Source organism: Callithrix jacchus, chromosome 14 (genome assembly GCF_049354715.1).
Source record: "Callithrix jacchus isolate 240 chromosome 14, calJac240_pri, whole genome shotgun sequence".
Lineage (NCBI taxonomy): Eukaryota > Metazoa > Chordata > Mammalia > Primates > Cebidae > Callithrix > Callithrix jacchus.
In genome coordinates, this window is record NC_133515.1 from 20,059,373 (window position 1) to 20,080,446 (window position 21,074).

Sequence of the window (21,074 nt, forward strand, 5' to 3'; positions counted from 1 at the left end):
CAAGGAAATTTCAGAAACACAAAAGAAATAATAAGATCCCAATCAGGCAGAACATGTGATGGTAACTGACAGTGCTCTACTTTTCCTCCTCCTTCCCTTGGATTTTGGTTCCAAGGCAACAGCTTAGAGGACTGCTGAGTCTTCCCTCTCTGCAAAGACAGCAAAAAAGCAATGGCACCCCAGGAGGCCAAGGGGGTGTGCAGGCTTCAGGATGTCTGCGAGGGCCTGATGGTTAGAAATGACTGTCACAAAGTCTGCCCTGAAAAAAAAGTATATATATAGCGTATGTGTGTATACACAAATATATATATATACACGAAACCACTTGAAACCACTGTTATTCAAGCAGAGGACAAATAGGTTTCTTCATACCCAGGTCTTCATAGAAACGGAGCAAGTTTGAAGAGCTTACTAAAAGGATGTCTTCTAACTTAAAAATACCAGTACTGGCTTCCTTAGGGTGCTGGAACTATGATTAATCTTCTATTTTTTTTTTCTTTTACTTCTTCTAAATTTTCTTTAACACGCATGTGAATTAACTATGAAGACATATATATGTTATATATATGACATATATAACATTTATAAATAAATTATGATCTCAAAGAAAATCACAAAATATGAGAAAGTAGTTAAAAACCCCAACACGAAAACCGTCATCAACAGACACGTGGGAAACTGAGGCCCAGGGTGGCAAATGGACCACCTAGGGCTGGTGTCCGGCCCTTGGCCTCCACATACCTACTCAGTGAGGCTGCCTTGGGAGAGCCATCTTGACTCAAGAGAGGTTAATTTCAGTGGTTTTCAGCACCAAAGCTAACTTTACTAGATCTTCTTAATTTAGAAAATTGAGTATGATCTATTCATATGGTTCCCAAAGGCTATAGAGAGGCAAATCGAAGGTGGGAAGTGGAGGGAAAGGTGGGCATGATGGTCCTGATTCTCTCCCCTCCCCAGTTTAGTAAAATGGGGAATCTGGATGTGGCAATGGGAGTTCTGTCAACATTTAGCTCTGTTTTTCGCTTGCTCCAAAGGCACATTTGTTCAACATCTAGCCAGCCCAACCTGGAACAGACAAAGGCCTCCAGGAGATGGAGTCCAGGAGACACATGTATTCAATTACTAACAGCTCAGTTCCTTATGTTTCTGCACTTTCAGTTTCTAAGTATGTGTATTAAATTCTTCATTTTCAATCAGCTGTAACTGCAAAGTAGCCTAAGGATTTACTCTATATGCCTCAAAAAAGACATGTGTAAGTCCAGGTTGGAAGTCAGGTTCTCATGAGCTGAGGGTGCTTTAGAGGTTGAGAGCAGGTCTAGGAAGGAGAAAGAGAATCTGGGAGTTCAAGGGGCCCTGGTGAGCCCTAATAGCCAGGGCTAAGATATGACAACCACACCAAGAGGCCTGTGGGGCAACAGAATGCTACCCAACCCATTACCCTCTCAGGCACAGTGGCTCTTGTCTGCCACCTCCTCCCCATACACCAAAACCCTTCCCTACACTGCAGGCTCTGCTGTGTCTAGTGCTCTAAGTGCAGCTCAGGTCAACCTACCTCCTGCAAGGGTGGTGGCTCCATGGGCAGAGGCCCCTGTCCTGGGGCTGGCACAGTGCCATAGTGCCAGAGGAGAGGCGGTGGTAGCTGAAGTTGGCAGGAGTATGATTGCGCCCTGCCTTGGACAATGGCTGTGCTGTGTGACCTTGACACCAATAGTTGAGGCAGATACCTAGATTGCCCTTCTCTGGACCGCCCCATGATATTGTGGACTCCTGGTTCCCTGGCACAGTAGAGGGGCCTCTGTTTCCCAAACTACACCCTAAGTAAACCTGCCAGCAGGTCCAAGTTGTGATGGAAGGTCCTGTAACTCCCCTTCCCCAGCCCAGCTTTGGAACAATAAGGCCCGGAGGTGGCAGGTTGGTTTAGCCCAGCTGTCCATCTCCTCTCCATCTTCTCTTCATGGCCACTGTGCCCCATATCTCTGGCTATGCACGGGCCACTGTCTCCTGTCTCCCCTCCACTTTACCTGTGTGACTGGCTCCTGCTTTCCTGCTGTCCATGTGAACTGTGCTATCAGCAGAGGCAAAAGGAACCCCACACAAGACCCCACTTTCCCAGGACCCCTCCCCAGCTCAGTGCTCCCATTGGCCTCCTGTGGGGTTCCCCTTCTACCTCCCAGAGCCCTGCCTTGGAGATTAACTCTACTCTGTCCCTCTCCTCCTGGCACCCCAATCAATTCCACTCTTCTGACTCTTCAGAAGCCTACGTATTTATCATAATTCCCAGTCTATTAAAATGGTTGCTCCCAACTCCTTACGGGACATTTCCTTTCTGACAAGTTATCTGCACAGTGGCAGCAGAATTGTCATTGTTTAATGAATTGCAAAGCAAAAATGGGGAGGTGAGGCCTTGGATGAGCTTGGGACTAAATCTTTAAGCAGGCTCCACATTTATGCAAATCCCTCAGGCCACTGCATAATCTCTTCTTTGCAGTCAAGGAGCCTATAAATATCTCAGGAAGGAGAACTGAGAGCCTTTTTCTAAGTGGTGCCTGCTTTGTTTAAGGGGTAAGTTCGCAGCGCTGCGGCAGGGCCTGGCAGCCAGGGACCTTGGCAGAAGCTACAATAAGAATGTGGGGCTTTTAAAACTCTGGTCCTCTTGGATGCCTCCAGTCCAGGCATAGCTGACTGGGAAGTCAGTACTCTCTCCACACTGCAGTTAAATGACCGACCTGAGGATAATTGGGGTCATTTGTCACACAAATGACAAATGTGAGAGCAAGAAGAGGCTGGAGCAGAAAGTTGGTCAACCTGCATGCAGATGAGGTTTCCTGTGACCGCCCCAACCTGCCAAGGACAGTATGAGCCCATGGGCATCACCGGCAGGATGGACCTCATGTCCTCCACAGCCAGCACACAAGCGAATTGTGGCTTCCTGGCCACTGGGCTAGCATGGGCAACCCCCAGGGACCTCTGTTCCTGTGGGACCTGAAAACTGTAAATGTGGGCAGGATAGATTCTTCTCCTGCTCTTCCACAGCTGCAAAGGCCCCTCCTTGTCACATAAGCACTTAATTAACATAATGAGCAGCTACTGAGTTGATTGTTATCATCATCTGCCTCTTTGTTAGAAGTGGAGCCATGCTGGGGCCCAACCAGGAGCCGGCCAGGCAGACCCAGGCAGGAGAGAACACATGGAGGTGAGTAACCACTGCAGGCTGGCACTCAATGAGGCAGGTGTCTCTTCTCTGGCCTAGGGCGGGGCAAAGGAGGAGGTGGCGTGCTTTGCTCATCCTGCAGAGCAAGGCTCCCTAGCCACCAATCCCCCACTAGTCAGATGCATTCTACTGGGAACACAGCTAATCGGATGCTCAGAAAGACCAAGGTTTATGTTATATCTACTCTTTCCACAGTTTACTGTCCATGAATGTTCCAAGCTCCACCACTGGAAGTGACTCTCCACAGAGTTCAGTAAGAGAGAGAGAGACACCATAGAAATCTGAAGATGGCTTTGCCCTTCGACTCTGCAATCTGCTCGCTACTCTCAGGTACGTCATATTTATTAGATGACAATTATCCTACCTACCGTAATGTCAGAGTCAAGGACAAAGCTGTCATCCATCACTAAGACCCATTGGAAATAATCTGAGATATCACATTGTCATTTACATCACCGGAAATATGGAAATCCAGTTTCTCCTTACATAATTCATACAGACCATAGATCAACTTTATAAACGCTCTGACCCCTTTCTTAAAAAATAAATGACTTCACTTTAAAGTATGAAAGGTGTAGATTTATGGGGGACACTAAAGTTTGATTTAAGAGGACTAATTAGATCTTATTATGCATAATGACATTCTCAAGTGAATATTTTAGGATCAGCAATGAACATCTGAAAATTTCTTGCCTAAAACGCCAGAAACCCTTGGTATTCAAAAATTCAGTTCAAAAGATAACTGGGTAATATCAAAGACACATGAGGAAATGCTTGATTTCTAATCAAAGATGAGAGATAGATTAAACCCAAGAGACTGAAAAACAGGAACATAGCAATTTTCTCTGTCTCCCGGGCACTTTCGTCCTACCAGCAACTTCAAGAATAATATTGAACTCTGTTAACCGCGTTACACCTTGACTGTGAGGCTTCACTCTGGTCTTGAGAGGACCATGCACAACTGCTTTTACAGCATTTTCACTCAGTGCATCCAAGGGCTGTCTAACAGCTACCTACTGTGTGTCAGCCACTACGCTCAGCACAGATGAAGTGCAGGAGACAGTGCTGAACCACACCCTCCCTCTTATGAGGCTTACATCAAAGAACTTACCAAAAGAACTTACATCAACTTTTGAGAACCAATTATCTTTAGAAGACTGTACTTAATCCTAAATCCTAGAAAAGCCAGCTTATAATTCAATAGGAAACAGAGCAAAGATCTGTTCATTTGGTTACAGAGTTAGTAGAAGAGCCGATCTATCAATCAACAAATGCTGTCAATCAGGAGAATGCTTTAAGCTCTGCCTGTGGAGTGGGAAGAAGAGATCTAAAGACTATAAGCTGGCCTGGTGCAGTGGTTCACGCCTGTAATCCCAGCACTTTGGGAGGCCAAGGTGGGAGGAACACTTAACGCCAGGACTTCGAGTCTATCCTAAGCAGTATAATGATACTCCCATCTCTACAAAAAAATTAAAAAGCCAGGCATGGTGGTCTGCATCTCTAGACCTAGTTACTCCACAGCCATTTTGCCAAAGCAAGAGCATGCAGGACTGTTCTCCCTCTTTCTCACTTGTAGTTCTCACAAATAACCCGAATGTGCCAGGCATGCAGCATCTTGAGAAAAACAGGAATGTCCCGGACAGCCAGGGTTCTGCTCCAGTCCCTCCTAGAAAGAGGAAGTCCAGCATATCATGTTCCCCCAGAGCATAAAGGTGGGGGGGCTGCTTTTCAGGGATCCTCAGCTGCAGTGCAAGTGGAACCCTTTCAGACCAGACTCTCTCTGCCCTCTCTAAGGAGGATCACTTAGGCCCAGGAGTTCAAATGTCACGGTGAGCTATGACCTTGCATCACTGCACTCCAGCCTGGGTGAAGAGAACAAGACCCAGAGCAAGACCCTGTCTGCCCCCAACCCCCCCCCAAAAAAAGAATAGAAGCCAAAGCCCCTGTTTTAAGGAGCCACCACTGATTAATTCTGAGCAACATCAAAATAATCATAACAGACAAACTAGAGCTGTCACAAGGAGTCCTGAAAAGACATTATGACAGATACCAGGAAGACTTGTAAGAAAATTAAAAGGCAAGACATGGGAAGAGACTATTAATGATACACATAGCTGACCAAGAAGTGCCCTCATTTTAGTAACAATAAAACAAGCAACCCAATTCTTAAAAAAGGGGCACAAGAGGCTGGGTGCAGTGGCTCAAGCCTGTAATCCCAGCACTTTGGGAGGCGGAGGCGGGTGGATCACAAGGTCAAGAGATCGAGACCATCCTGGTCAACGTGGTGAAACCCCGTCTCTACTAAAAAAAAAAAAAAAATACAAAAAATTAGCTGGGCATGGTGGCGCGTACCTGTAATCCCAACTATTCAGGAGGTTGAGGCAGGAGAATTGCCTGAACCCAGGAGGCGGAGGTTGCAGTGAGCCGAGATCGCGCCATTGCATTCCAGCCTGGGTAACGAGCGAAACTCCGTCTCAAAAAAAAAAAAAGCGGGGGGGGGGCACAAGACTTAAACAGACACTTCCCAAAATAATATATATGAATGCCTAATAAGCACATGAAAAGGTGCTAATATCATTAGTCATCGTGAAAATGCAAGTCAAAACTATCAAGAAATGCTACTACATGCCTACTGAGAGGAGAATACAAGAATGCTCATAGCAGTTTTATTCACAAGGGCAAAACACTGGAAAGAGTCCAGATCTTCATCAATGGGTGAATGAAAAAAAATCAGGTTATGTACATGCCAGTGATCCTATTTGGCAATAAAAAGGACTGCTGAGACACAGGGCAACAAGGTGAATCTCGAGAGAACCTATTGCCTGTCCCATTTTCATGACTTCTACAACAGGCTAAACCAAGCTATGGTGATAGAAACTGAGGAGGGGGCTAGGGCAGGGAAGGGACAAGGGAACATACTGGCGATGGGAATAGTCCACATCTTGACTGGCATAGAGGTGACACAGGTGTATGTAGTTGTCCAAACTTGCACTGAACTCTTAAGGTCTGTGTGTCTTATTTCATGTAAATTATACTCCAATTTAAAAAACAAAGATGTTATCAGGAAGTAGGCAAATCTGTATAGGACCCCAGGATGCCCTGGAGAGAGCAGGGATGGGCACCTCCTTCCTTTTGAAGCTCCTCTTGCAGAGACCATGTCTGATACCAGATCATCTCTGTGAAGAGCAGGGGCTGCAGGGAGGTCTGGTAACGAGGGAAGGGGTTTTTACTGTGGCAACCCTGCCTCTTGTCCCAGACTGTGATGGGACCAGGGATTGACTTGGAGCAGATGGATGTGCCAGGCCGGGCATGCTGAGACCCCACACCATGAACACGCCTTGCAGAGCTGCACAGGGAGCACAGTGGCCTCTGCCTCGGCTCCAGCCCTCAAAAATGCTGCACCTGGTCTCTTGACGATGGCCGGCTTCCCTTGAACTGGCCCCAGGAGCTGGAAAGACAATGCCCCTGGTGCTCTCTGGGCTGGGCTGGCAGTGGGGTCATGGGGCCTGCAAGCTGGTGCCAGGCAGATGGATGATGCTCAGAAAGGGGACTTGATGGGGAGGGTGGGAGAGGGACATGCTCTTCAGATTTCAAGCCAGAGAAATGGCTCGCGCCCCTGGCCAATGGAGTCCTTAGCCCTGCTTATAGAGCAGCAGCCTGGCAAGCAGTTTCAGTGAGCACTGGTTTTCAACTGTCTGATTCTGGTGAGACAGAGCACACACATATGCAGCAAGTGACAGGAAGCAGGTTTATTACTTACAGATAGGCAGTCAGGGACAACAGAAGCCTAGGAGTCATCACCAGCTAGTCTCCCAAAGCTCAGGAAAACTGCTGGGCAGAGAGAGTCTGGTCTGAAAGGGTTCCACTTGCACTGCAGCTGAGGATCCCTGAAAAGCAGCCCCCCCACCTGATATGCTGGACTTCCTGTTTCTAGGAGGGACTGGAGCAGAACCCTGGCTGTCCGGGACATTCCTGTTTTTCTCAAGATGCTGCATGCCTGGCACATTCGGGTTATTTGTGAGAACTACAAGTGAGAAAGAGGGAGAACAGTCTGTGTTTTCGTCCCTCTTGCCATGTTTCGCCCTCTCAATCACTCTCTTGGGCATAACAAGTCCTGGAAGTGCAGATGTTGCTGACGGGGATTTGTGCGGATCAATGAGGCGCACCAACCTGAGGCCTGGAGACCTGAAGCCTGTGGAGGGGACGGGTTATTACAGCCTGTAGGCCAAGACCCGATATCTGGAGGTTATTGGGATCCACTCACAGCAAAGATGGACCACAGCACCCTCGCCCTAGGGAGGAAAGTCCTCTCCCTGGCAGGGTTCCACTGGAGTGAGGTTTGGACCAGGAGAAGGGGTGGGTGAGGATATTCAACAGGGGAAAGGATGCCCCATGACCATCTGAGGTGAGCTCTGACATGGAATGATGGTTGGCTAAAGGACAAATGAAGATAAATGTCTTAGGGAATCTCGGGATTAATGTGAGACCTAGTAATAGCCTTGACCAAAACACTCCTGTTTTCCCAAGGATTCTCCCATTCCACAGTTTTTATTTAATTATAAGTAAGACAGGCTGAGCAGAGTGGCTCATGCCTGTAATCCCAGCACTTTGGGAGGCAGAGGCAGGAGGATCACTTGAGGTCGGGGGTTTGAGAACAGCCTGGCCAACATGGTGAAACCCCATCTGTACTAAAAATTCAAAAATTAGCTAAGTGTGGTGGTGAGTGCCTGTAATCCCAGTTACTCATTGGGATGCTGAGGCAGGAGAATCACTTGAACCCGGGAGGTGGAGGTTGCAGTGAGCTGAGATCGCACCACTGCACTCCAGCCTGGGCGACAGAGGGAGACTCTGTCTCGAAAAACACATAAATATTATAATATAATATCGACAGACTTAGCCCCTACTATGTGTCAGAAACTGTGCAGTGCACTGGAATCCAGCAGGACACATAACAGACAAAATCCCCACACTCTCAGATCTTACACATAGGGTGGGGGATGAACGAATAAACCCCGACACTGTCCTGTGGGGATAAAGGATTTGGGAGAAAACAAAGCCAGGCAAAAGCAAGGAGAATGGTGGGTCTCGGGGTTGGTGGGGCACCGTCTATTTTACAGAGGTGGCCAAGGACATCCTCGTGTGATAATGTTTGTGCAGACACTGAGGAGGCCCCCTGGGGCCCTGGGGAATAATGTCCCAGGCAGGGGTTGCAGAGCGCACTAGATTGTAGAGCACACGCTGGCTGGGTGTGGGGCTAAAAGGACTGGATGAGAACATGCAACCTGGAAGGCTGTGGAGGGGGCAGGTTATTACGGCCTGTAGGCCAAGACGGATGCTGAATGCGATCAGGAGCCCTAGAAGGCTCTGAGCTAAGGCTGAACTAGCTTGAGGGTTCTAAACGGCGCTGGACCTGCGATTCGGAACCGGCTGCAGGAGGGCACCGCGCCCTCCCTCTGCCCCGCCTGCATTCACTTGCAGGAGCCCCGACCCCTGCGCCCTTCTGCGCTCCAACCCAGGTCTGCAGCCGCCGCTGGATGGAGAAGAGCGGGGCCGGGACCTGCCCTCACGGCCCAGCCCCAGGCTGAGTACCGACTGGGCCTTCGGAAGCCTAAGCGGGCCTGTCCAGATCCTGCGGCATAGGAGGAGGGAGCGCGGTGGAAGTCACATCTCGCACTCCATCCAGACACTAACTGGAGAACTGCAGAATCTGAGCATCTGCTTGGGATGCGCCCCATGAACGCGCTCGGCGCTGCGAGGTGGCACCCAGGACCCAGCCGGGTTGGAGCGGCGGGAGGGGCGTGTCCCCAGAGCCCCAGAGGCGGCTGGCGTAGTGGGGGCGTGCGGGCAGCGGAGGAGGAACGCAGACTGCTCTCCACCAGCACTTCTGATTGAGAAACTCAAACGAGTTTCTGTTCCCTTTCTGGGACTTAGAATGAACAGAAAACCAGACATTTCACCAGAGCCATTTGTTTCTTTGCCAAGAAAACACCTGGCAGGGCCTAGCTCCAGGGCCGCCCGCGGAATGCACAACGAATGCACAACGGCGCGTTTTTCCAGGTAGCCTCAGGCGTGGCACTCCCTGCCAGCCACCTCCTGCTAGCACAGACGCTGCTGTGGAAGCGCTGGGCTTCCTCGGCTTGGTTGCTTGCCTGCAGCAGAAAGTAAGAGGACACTAGGCATTTCATATTTTGAAATGTCTCTTAAATCAATTTTTGGAATGTTTGCCCTTTACCACATTTGCCCCAGAAGACATTTAGAATTAAGAATTGGTTTGTTTGCTGCTTTCAATCAGCAATATTGAGGCAAAGCTTAAGCCAAAAAAATATGAACTGTGATTTCCCAAATGTATAAATGTTGTAATATACTGAGCCCAGGGTTAAGAAACTCATATAGTCAGCTATACTATTAATGCATAGGCATATTGTTGCAATACGCTCCCCTTTCTATAAACTATACCATTGGCGTTTATTTTTGTTGAAATGAATGCAGCTTAAATTTGAAAGACTTTCTGATGACTGGAGAATTCTTGGAGCATCAGAAAACCAATGCTAGAGATGACTGTTCAAAACTGGGATTACTGTTAGTGAATGAAATTGAACAGTTAAACAATTAAGAAGTGGATATTCATGCCTTCTTTCATTCTGTTATTTACCTGTTGGGTACGTTTGTTAAACACCGATTATTTGCAAGAGGCTGCATAATCTATTAGAAAGTAGTGTGGGCTAGAAATGAACCCCATTCCTCAAGCAGCATTAGAATCCTGGCCCTAAGGCAAACAGCTTGAGATTCTAAGATGTTGAAGAATCAGGTGGAGGGAGTTCCTGGACCTGGGGTTCCCCAGCTGGCTTTCGTGAGAGCAATTCAGAGCATCTTTCCTGCAAAGTCTGTCTCTATTGTCTTGAGCTACCCAGAAGTAATTTATGTTGTAAGCACCCTCATTCAGAAGATTCATCTGCCAAAAAAAAAAAAAAAAAGAATTTAGAAAAATCCAAACATTTTATTGAGAATTATAACGAAAGCAGAGAGACATTGCTGTCTTAGCCATCCAAATGTCCTTTTCTTTCTTTTCGTTTTTTTCTTTTGAAATTTGTAAAAAAACAAACAAACAAACAAACAAAAACCTCTATATTAAGCAGCTACCCCTCTCCCTCTGTTTATTATTTCTAAGGCTAAGATATGCCAAATATTGGTTTGACCCGAGAAACTTTTAAAATGCACATTCTGCATGCTTTTGCACATTGTGGACGACTCTATATAGCTTGCATGTGAGTACGGAGACGGATGCCCCATAAATGGGTATAAGGAGGTGAAGAAATTCCCTTCCAGGAAAAGAACTTTTTTTATTGGGTAAACATTTTGATCAACTGCGACCGTGGGGCAAGGGGTGAAAGCTTCACAAAGAAACACAGAAAAAAAGCCAGGATGAGATGTGAGACTTCTTGTGATGCAGCAACTCAGAACAGACAAGAAAGATGCAAAAGCCTTCCGCAGACAGCAGGGCAGGCAGAGTTTACCTCCCTAGAGCCTATGCTGTTGCAAACATAGTTACAGAAGTTTGTTGAAGATGTTCCGTTTTGAATCCCTCAACGTCGTAAGACAGCTAGAGCGATCTCTGCAACTGGTGTCCAAAGTTCTAATATAAGGAAGCATGCATTCCAGAGCAGAATGGTGTGGGATAAAAACAGTGCGGGCACTGGCGAGACCAGTGATGGGAAAACTGGGGCAGAAGAAGCTGTGTTTACTCCTAAACGGTTGATCAAAATGTTTGCCCAATTAAACATTCGACAATTTAGCCAGATACATCTAGTGATTTATGTGAGGAGGGATGGGAAGTTGATACCAAAACTAAGCCACATCTCATCTGTAATTATACATTTATATATATTGTACATCTCCTAAATATGCAGTACACTATACATGGTCCCCTTTTGTAGTATGGATGCAATTATTTGATAATTATATAATAATCCTTTTGTTGTCTTTTTAAAAACATTTAAGAACATCCAAATAACATTTTCTAGTATTGTAAGAGCCATACTGGATTCATCTGGACCCAAAATGATATTTACAGTTAGGTGTTAGGTGCCTGCAGAGAAAGTACAGATGCATAGACTCTTAAAATTGAGGCTTTAGGCAGTGGGTGTGCCAGCAGTCCAGTAGGAATATGAGCCACAGGTGTAATTTTAAACTTTCTAGTAATCACATTAAAAAGTAAAAAAAAAGGCCGGGCACAGTGGCTCACGCCTGTAATCCCAGCACTATGGGAGGCTGAGACAGGAGGATTACTTGAGGCCAGGAGTTTAAGATCAGCTTGGGCAACCTCATGAGACCCCCATCTCTACCAAAATTTAAAAATTTGCCTGGTATGGTGGCTTGCACTTGTGATCCCAGCTATTTGGGAAGCTGACACGGGAGGATTACTTGAACCCAGGAAGTTGAGACTGCAGTGAGCTGTGATTGCACCACTGCACTCCAGCCTGGGTGATAGAGAAAGACACTGTTTTAAAAAAAGAGATAAAACAGGTAAAATTAATTCGAAGAATATGTTTTATTTAGCCCATTATATCCAACATTCCAACATGCAATCAATTATAAAACCAATTGAGATATTATAGTCTTTTCATACTTAATCTTTGAAATCCAGTGTGCATTTTGTATTTACAGCACATCTCAATTTAGACTTACTATATCTTAAAGACCCAGGAACCACAGTGGCAAGTTAGCGGCCACCAGTAAGACTACTCAAATGTGTAACACACACTCATACACAAATACACGCACACATGGGTGTGGACACAGCCAGCAGCTGACAGACCCCAGAGGAGACAAGCATTTACTCTGATCAGATGTGTCGCTCATCCCCGTGCTCTTGGTTTGGTTGTTTATCTGAGCAAATGAAGAATAGCCCCAAACAGGAGAAAAGCTGAAGTTCCGATGATGTTTTTCTGGCAACATTTTTGCACTAGTATGAGCCAAAGATTTTGTTGAAACACTCCATAAATCCCCATGTTTCATAAAAGCTTGACAGATAAGGGAGGCAATTTTTCAAAATAAGGGCCTGGATAATGAAAGTCCAATGATACTGATAGAAAAAAATGTGAAAAGCAGTTTAATCAGATCCCATAGTGCTTATTAAATCAAGAAAGAGGGCCTCAGGCCCACCTCTGTCCTCGGATACCAAGAGAAGCACCCTCTGAAATAAGCCTAACCATGCCTTCTCCTCGGTGCAATTACACCCAAGGGAAACTTCTTCAGAGGGGAGAGGAGCATCTCTTTGAAAGGTTTCTCTGGACAGGACAAGCAGAGAAGTGCTCGCTGTAAATGCCTCTGAACTGAGACAATGGGCTGCTATAAAGAAAACATACACTGAAAATACAGCTAACGCACCTCCCAGGGGCATGTTCAGCAAAATTTAGTGCTAGGGAAAGAAGAGGCAAGTGTGGGAAGGAAGACAAGATAGAGAGAAAGAAGACTTCTCCCTTGGCCTTCTGTTAATTCAACGTGTTGCCCGCTCTGCAGCCCGCATGAGCAGGGCCCAGCAGAGGATGAAGGGTAAAGTCTCTGTTCTATCAACTCCAGGACCTTCCTGTAATTATCTCAGCAAGAAAATACAGCCCCTTCCTCGCCATGGACTCCTAGGATATCTCCAGTGAAAAATATCATTGTTTGAAATTCTTGCCTTCCGGATACTTTAAGAAAAACTGTTTTCTTTCTTCCCCATCTTATTCACAAAGAACACATTTAATACTTTTAAACATAAAGACTCTTTTAAAAAGGAGACAGAGGGAAGACTGTGAGCTGTTCAGAAACAAGAAACATCATATCAATCTAGGGACAGGATTTTTTCTAAGACTGAGAAAACACAATGCTCATTTTTCAGATTCGTTAACTCTCTTCAGCTGTGTTTTCGTGGACTGGATACAGAAATATATAATTTATGAGATGGACCTCTTGCTCCTGCTCTAAAAATGTCTTCTTTATTCCATCTCCAACCCACATGAAAAGTGAAGGTATGGGCTTATTTTAGGAGGAGGCTGTCAGGGGCCATTGGGATGTCTATGGAATATAGCGACCTCAGGAGGTTCCCATTCCAAAAAAAAAGATTGATTTTACCTTTTATAATAATTAAAAGAGAAATACGAATGTTTTCAAAAGAGCAGAAACTGAAGCACAGATTTTGGAGGCTTCAGGTGCACTCCCTGCAATTCAATTACTGTGATGGAGACTCAGTACAGGAGATACTGTTATGGTGCCCTAGGGAAGGTCAATAGGTTGGATGGCGGGATCTCAGCTCCCATTTTATCACGAATATAACATAGATAAAGACTCAAGACTCTACATGTTTGCAGCTGCCCTAAGCTAATTTTCCAGGCTAGTATCAAATAATAGCCAAAGATGATTAAATTTAATGTTCCCATGGTATTATAAGTTATGTCTTTTGGGAGAGAGTCTGAGCCTAATATCTAATGCCAAAGATATGATTAAACCCTAAAAAGTAAGTAAATAAATCATGCAGCAAGAAAGAGCAAAAATATTCAGCTGCAGCAATTACATTTACAGACAAAAGTAATGGCCCCAATGCTTGGAAAAATTAGATCACACAGAATTTCTAAGTATTTTATCAAATTAGTTTTTCTCCATGCAAATTATCCAACATTTAGAAAGCCATAAAGCTCTGTCACACTTCAGTAGCTATTAACAGCCGATTGGGATGATGTGTGTCCTCAGAAGTAGTGACAGGAAGAGGGGCAGATTTAGCCTTGTGTCCACTCCTACCCACTAGAGTCAAAGTGGGCAGAGGGGCCATGGGCCAGCCTAGTTTGCTTACAAGGGAGCAGCTGTGGAGAAGTATCTAGAAAACCTAGAATCCAGGTCCAGCCCTGCCATGTCCTGACTATGTGATTTGAGATAAAGATTTTGTTTTCAGTTTTTTTGTTGTTGTTGTGTGTTTGTTTTAAGACAAACGCTTATTCTGCCACCAGGCTGGAGTGCAGTGGTGCGATCTTGGCTCACTGCAACCTCTACCTCCTGGTTTCAAGCGATTCTCCTGCCTCAGCCGCCTGAGTAGCTAGGACTAGAGATTCACGCCACCATGCCCAGCTAATTTTTTGTATTTTCAGTAGAGATGGGGTTTCACCATGTTGGCCAGGATGGTCTCAATCTCTTGACTTTGTGATCAGCCAGGCTTGGCCTTATAAAGTATTGGGATTATAGGTGTGAGCCACTGTGCCCACCCTGGTGGTTTTTTTCCTTCTTTTTCTTTTTTTTTTTTTTTTAATTGCATTTTAGGTTTTGGGTTACATGTGCAGAACATGCAAGAGAGTTCCATGGGTACACACGTGGCAGTGTGCTTTGCTGCCTTCCTCCCCTTCACCCACATCTGGCATTTCTCCCCATGCTATCCCTCCCCAGCTTCCCTGCCACTGTCCCTCCCTTATTCCCCCCAATAGACCCCAGTGTGTAGTGCTCCCTTCCCTGTGTCCATGTGTTCTCATTGTTCATCATCCACCTATGAGTGAGAATATGTGGTATTTCATTTTCTGTTCTTGTGTCAGTTTGCTGAGAATGATGTTCTCCAGATTCATCCATGTCCCTACAAAGGAGACGAACTCATCATTTTTGATTGCTGCATAATATTCCATGGAAAATGTGCCACATTTTCCCAGTCCAGTCTATCATTGATGGGCATTTGGGTTGGTTCCAGGTCTTTGCTATTGTAAACAGTGCTGCAATGAACATTCATGTGCATGAGTCCTTATAGTAGAATGATTTATAATCCGTTGGATATATACCCATTAATGGAATTGCTGGGTCAAATGGAATTTCTATTTCTAGGTCCTTGAGGAATTGCCACACTGTCTTCCACAATGGCTGAACTAATTTACACTCCCACCGGCAGTGTAAAAGTGTTCCTATTTCTCCACATCCTCTCCAGCATCTGTTGTCTCCAGATTTTTAAATGATCACCATTCTATCTGGCATGAGATGGTATCTCAATGTAGTTTTGATTTGCATCTCTCTAATGACCAGTGATGATGAGCATTTTTTCATATGTTTGTTGGCCTCATGTATGTCTTCTTTTGTAAAGTGTCTGTTCATATCCTTTGCCCATTTTTGAGTGGGCCTGTTTGGTTTTTTCCTGTAAATCTGTTTGCGTTCTTTGTACATTCTGGATATCAGCCCTTTGTCAGATGGGTAAACTGCAAAAATTTTTTCCCATTCTGTTGGTTGCTGATTCACTCTAGTGACTGTTTCTTTTGCTGTGCAGAAGCTGTGGAGTTTGATTAGTCCCATTTGTCTATTTTAGCTTTTGTTGCCAATGCTTTTGGTGTTTTGGTCATGAAGTCCTTGCCTACTCCTATGTCCTGAATGGTTTTGCCTACATTTTCTTCTAGGGTTTTTATGGTGCCAGGTCTTATGTTTAAGTCTTTAAACCATCTGGAGTTCATTTTAGTGTAAGGTGTCAGGAAGGGGTCCAGTTTCTGCTTTCTGCACATGGCTAGACAGTTTTCCCAACACCATTTATTAAACAGGGAGTCCTTTCCCCATTGCTTGTTTTTGTCAGGTTTATCAAAGATTGTATGGTTGTAGATATGTTGTGTTGCCGCCGATGCCTCTGTTCTATTCCATTGGTCAATATCTCTGTTTTGGTACCAGTACCATGCTGTTTTGATTACTGTAGCCTTGTAGTATAGTTTGAAGTCCAGTAGTGTAATGCCTCCTGCTGTGTTCTTTTTACTTAGAATTGACTTGGATATGTGGGCTCTCTTTTGGTTCCATATGAAGTTCAAGGTGGTTTTTTCCAGTTCTGTGAAGAAAGTCAATGGTAGCTTGATGGGGATAGCATTGAGTCTGTAAATTACTTAGGGCAGTATAGCCGTTTTCATGATATTGATTCTTCCTAACCATGAACATGGAATGTTTCTCCATCTGTTTGCATCCTCTCTTATTTTGTTAAGCAGTGGTTTGTAGTTTTCCTTGAAGAGGTCCCTTACATTCCTTGTAAGTTGTATTCCTAGGTATTTTATTCTCTTTGTAGCGATTGTGAATGGTAGTTCGTTCTTGATTTGGCTCTCTTTAAGTCTGTTATTGGTGTGTAGGAATGCTTGTGATTTTTGCACATTGATTTTATATCCTGAGAATTTGCTGAAGTTGCTTATCAGTTTCAGGAGTTTTTGGGCTGAGATGATGGGGTCTTCTAGATATACTATCATGTCGTCTGCAAATAGAGACAATTTGGCTGCCTCCTTTCCTACTCGAATACCCTTTGTTTCTTTTTCTTGCCTGATTGCTCTGGCTAGAACTTCCAGTACTACATTGAATAGGAGTGGTGAGAGAGGGCATCCTTGTCTAGTGCTGGATTTCAAAGGGAATGCTTCCAGTTTTTGCCCATTCAGTATGATATTGGCTGTTGGTTTGTCATAAATAGCTTTTATTATTTTGAGATACGTTCCATTGATTCCGAGTTTACTGAGGGTTTTTAGCATAAAGGGCTGTTGAATTTTGTCAAATGCCTTCTCTGCGTCAATTGAGATAATCATGTGGTTTTTGTTTTTGGTTCTGTTTATGTGGTGAATTACGTTTATAGACTTGCGTATGTTGAACCAGCCTTGCATCCCTGGGATGCATCCTACTTGATCATGGTGGATTAAGCTTTTTGATGTGCTGTTGCAATCGGCTTGCCAGTATTTTATTGAAGATTTTTGCATGTTCATCATGGATATTGGCCTGAAATTTTCTTTTCTTGTTGAGTCTCTGCCGGGTTTTGGTATCAGGATGATGTTGGTCTCATAAAATGATTTGGGAAGGATTCCCTCTTTTTGGATTATTTGGAATAGTTTCAGAAAAAATGGTACCAGCTCCTCTTTGTGTGTCTGGTAGAATTTGGCTGTGAACCCATCTGGACCTGGGCTTTTTTTGTGTGGTAGGCTCTTAATTGCTTCCTCGACTTCAGACCTTGTTATTGGTCTATTCATAGTTTTGGCTTCCTCTTGGTTTAGGCTTGGGAGGACACAAGTGTCCAGGAATTTATCCATTTCTTCCAGGTTTACTAGTTTATGTGCATAGAGTCATTTGTAATATTCTCTGATGATGGTTTGAATTTCTGTGGAATCTGTGGTGATTTCCCCTTTATCATTTTTTATTGCATCTATTTGGTTGTTCTCTCTTTTCTTTTTTATCAGTCTGACTAGTGGTCTATTTTGTTGATCTTTTCAAAAAAACCAGCTCTTGGATTTATTGATTTTTTGAAGGGTTTTTCGTGTCTCTGTCTCCTTCAGTTCTGCTCTGATCTTAGTTATTTCTGGTCTTCTGCTAGGTTTTGAGTTTTTTTATCTTATTCCTCTAGCTGTTTCAATTTTGATGATAGGGTGTCAATTTTGGATCTCTCCACTCTTCTCATGTGGGCACTTATTGCATTTTCTCCTTCATTTCAACCCTGGTGAATCTGATGATTATGTGCCTTGGGGTTGCTCTTCTTGAGGAATATCTTTGTGGTGTTCTCTTTATTTCCTGGACTTGAATATTGGCCTGCCATGCTAGGTTAGGGACATTTTCCTGGATAATATCCAGAAGAGTATTTTCCAGCTTGGATTCATTCTCTTCATCACATTCAGGTACACCTATCAAATGTAGATTAGTCTCTTCACATAGTCCCACATTTCTTGGAGAATTTGTTCATTCCTTTTTGTGCTTTTTTTCTCTAATCTTGGCTTCTCATTTTATTTCATTGAGTTGATCTTCGACTTATGATATCCTTTCTTCTGCTTGGTCAGTTCAGCTGTTGAAATTTGTGCATGCTTTGCGAAGTTCTCGTGTTGTGTTTTTCAGCTCCTTCAATTCACTCATATTCCTCTAAGTTGTCCATTCTTGTTATCCTTTCCTCAAATCTTTTTTCAAGGTTCTTAGTTTCTTTGCATTGATTTAGAACATGTTCTTTTAGCTCACAGAAGTTTCTCATTACCCACCTTCTGAAGTCTGATTCTGTCATTTCATCACACTCATTCTCCATCCAGCTTTGTTCCCTTGCTGGTGAGAAGTTTTGGTCCTTTGTAGGAGGCGAGGTGTTCTGGTTTCGGGTGTTTTCCTCCTTTTTGCACTAGTTTCTTCCCATCTTTGTGGATTTATCCACCTGTCGTCTGAGTAGTTGCTGACTTTTCAATTGGGTCTCTGAGTGGACGTCCAGATTGTTGATGATGAAGTATTTCTGTTTCTTAGTTTTCCTTCTAACAGTCTGGCCCCTCCGCTGTACAACTGCTGAGGTCCACTCCAGGCCCCGCTTGCCTGGGGAACTCCTGTAGCAGCTGCAGAACCATGAGGGTTGCTACCAGCTTCTTCTTCTGCTATCTTTGTCCCAGAATGATGCCCGCCAAATGTCAGTCTCATCAGTCCTTTGTGAGGTGGCTCTTTAGATATATGGGGGTCAGGGAGCTGCTTGAGGAGACAGTGTGTACTTTATAGGAGCTCAATTGCTGAGCTGTGAGCTCTGTTTTTCATTCAGCGCTGCTAGGCAAGTACGTTTAAGTCTGCTGCAGCAGAAGTCACAAAGCCCCCTTTTTTTTTCCTCAGGTGCTCTGTCCCGGGGAGTTAGGGCTTTATTTATGACTATCCATTGCACTTTCCTGCCCAGTGAGGAGGCAGTCTAGTCACTGCATGCCTGTATTGGCTATGCTGAGCTGCCGTGGGCTCCGCCTTGTTGCCATGGGCTCTGCCCTGCTGTCATGGGCTCCGCTCTGCTGCCGTGTGTAATTTCCTGTAGTCCTGTTTATATGGGTGTGGGTAGAACTGTGGTAGCGATGGTGGCCTGCCTCTGTAGTGGCGGAATCTCTCTGTTATGGCAGGTTGCCTCGGCAACGGCAGGCTGCATCAGCAATGGCAGAGTACCTCCATAGGGGTCACGTGCATCGGTAATGGTGGACGCCCCTCCCCCACCGAGCTGCACTGTCCTGGGTTCAGCTGTGCTTGCCATGAAACTCTCAACCCCAAGTGTTTCCAATTGCTGTTTTGTTTGTTTTTGTTGGGGGTGGGACCCGCCAAGCCTGATCACCTGGCTCCCTGCCTCAGAGCCCTTTTTTTTTTTTTAAGTTGAATGATTGACTCTCTCCCAGGTGTTCCAGTCGCCTGCTGCAAGGGTGCCGGGATCTGTGTGATTTCCTGTGCAGCGACCCACTGCACCGGCTCAAACAACATTGCTGCCCAGGAATCTCCTGTCCTTGCTTTCTGTTTAAGTCCCGTTTAATCAGATGAATGTGCTAATCTGCTTTCCAAAATCTCCAATTGCTGGTTTAACAGGGCAACCAAACCAGTGTATTTTGTATGGAGTGCCGCTGCGCTGCGGCCCCAGCCCAAACAGCCATGCTGGCCCAAACTGCCGCGCTGGCCCAAACTGCCGCGCTGGTGGCCCGTGGGGGTCCTATACCTGGGAATCTCCTGGTCTGTGGGCAATAAAAGATCCATCTGGAAATACAGTGTCCACTCACCCTCTGCAATTTCACTGGGAGCTGCAATCCTGAGTTGGTCCTGTCCTTCTTTTTCTTGAGATGGAGTCTCGCTCTCTGGTTCTGTTGCCCAGGCTGGAGCCCAGTGGCATAATCTCAGCTCACTACAACCTCCGCCTCCCAAGTTCAAGTGATTCTCCTGCTTCAGTCTCCCAAGTAGCTGGGATTATAGGCACCTGCCACCATGCTCAGCTAATTTTTGTATTTTTTAGTAGAGACAGGGTGTCACCATGCTGGCCAGGCTGGTCTCAAACTCCTGACCTCAAGTGATCTATCCTCAGCTTCCCAAAATTCTGGGGTTACAGGCATGAGCCACCGTGCCCGGCCCACTTAGGTTTTTTGAGCCCTTAGTTTCTCTACTTGTAATCAGTGCACTTGTAATCCTCAGTTTCACAGCCTTATTGGATGTGGTGGCAGATTCCCAGACATGGGAACTGAGTGCAGAGCACACAGTGCACAGAGGCTTAAGACATGCTGGTTTCTTGTACCTCACTGAGTCATCAAGAATCCCCTGCTAACATGAAACAAAAGTCCCCTGTGGCCTCTAGGCAGGTCACAGAGTGGCTGTGCAATAACTAATCACCAGTTGTTGCACAGCAATGGGGGATCAGCACCTCTGCCAAGAATTGGGGGAAGCAATGGGAGCAGGGCTGTGTTGGGGCCCAGGGTAGCAGGGCTGGGCCAAGTGGCACAGGGCAGGAAGCAAGAACTCTCCTACCAGAGGACCACCAGGGAAAGCTGGAGGAGGAGCTGGGTTCTTGCTGCGAGGACTCCCCACTGGCAATGTGTAAGGCTGCTGTCCACATCCAGTCTCTGGTACAGCAGAGTAGGGCAGAGCAGGCTGGCTGCAGCTGTGAGGATGAGCAGTGTTGCTGACAGAACCAAGAGGACCGGTGAGGGACTTTGGGGCAGGCTTCTTTCTCCCTTGTCGGCAGGGGTGCCGGGCACTGCATTGCTTTTCCTGCTCCCGTTTCCACTGTCAGCTGTTCAGTCCATTCAGGACCTCGGCTTCTAAGAGGTCCCATGGTCCAGATAGGACCACAGGAGACCAGAGGAGGCAGGATGGGACCAAGGGCATGGTGCTATGCCTGTCTCCAGTCTGTTCAAGTGATCAGCCTTGTAGTTAGTTCTGTTTTGACCAATAAAAAGCTATGCATGGCCGGGCAGGTGGCTCACACTTGTAATCCCAGGACTTTGGGAGGCTGAAGCAGGTGGATCACTTGAGGTCAGGAGTTCAAAATGAGCCTGGCCAACATAGTGAAACCCCACCTCTAATAAAAATACAAAAAGTAGCTGGGTGTGGCGGTGGGCACCTGTAATCCCAGCTACTTGGGAGGCTGAGGCAGGAGAATAGCTTGAACACAGGA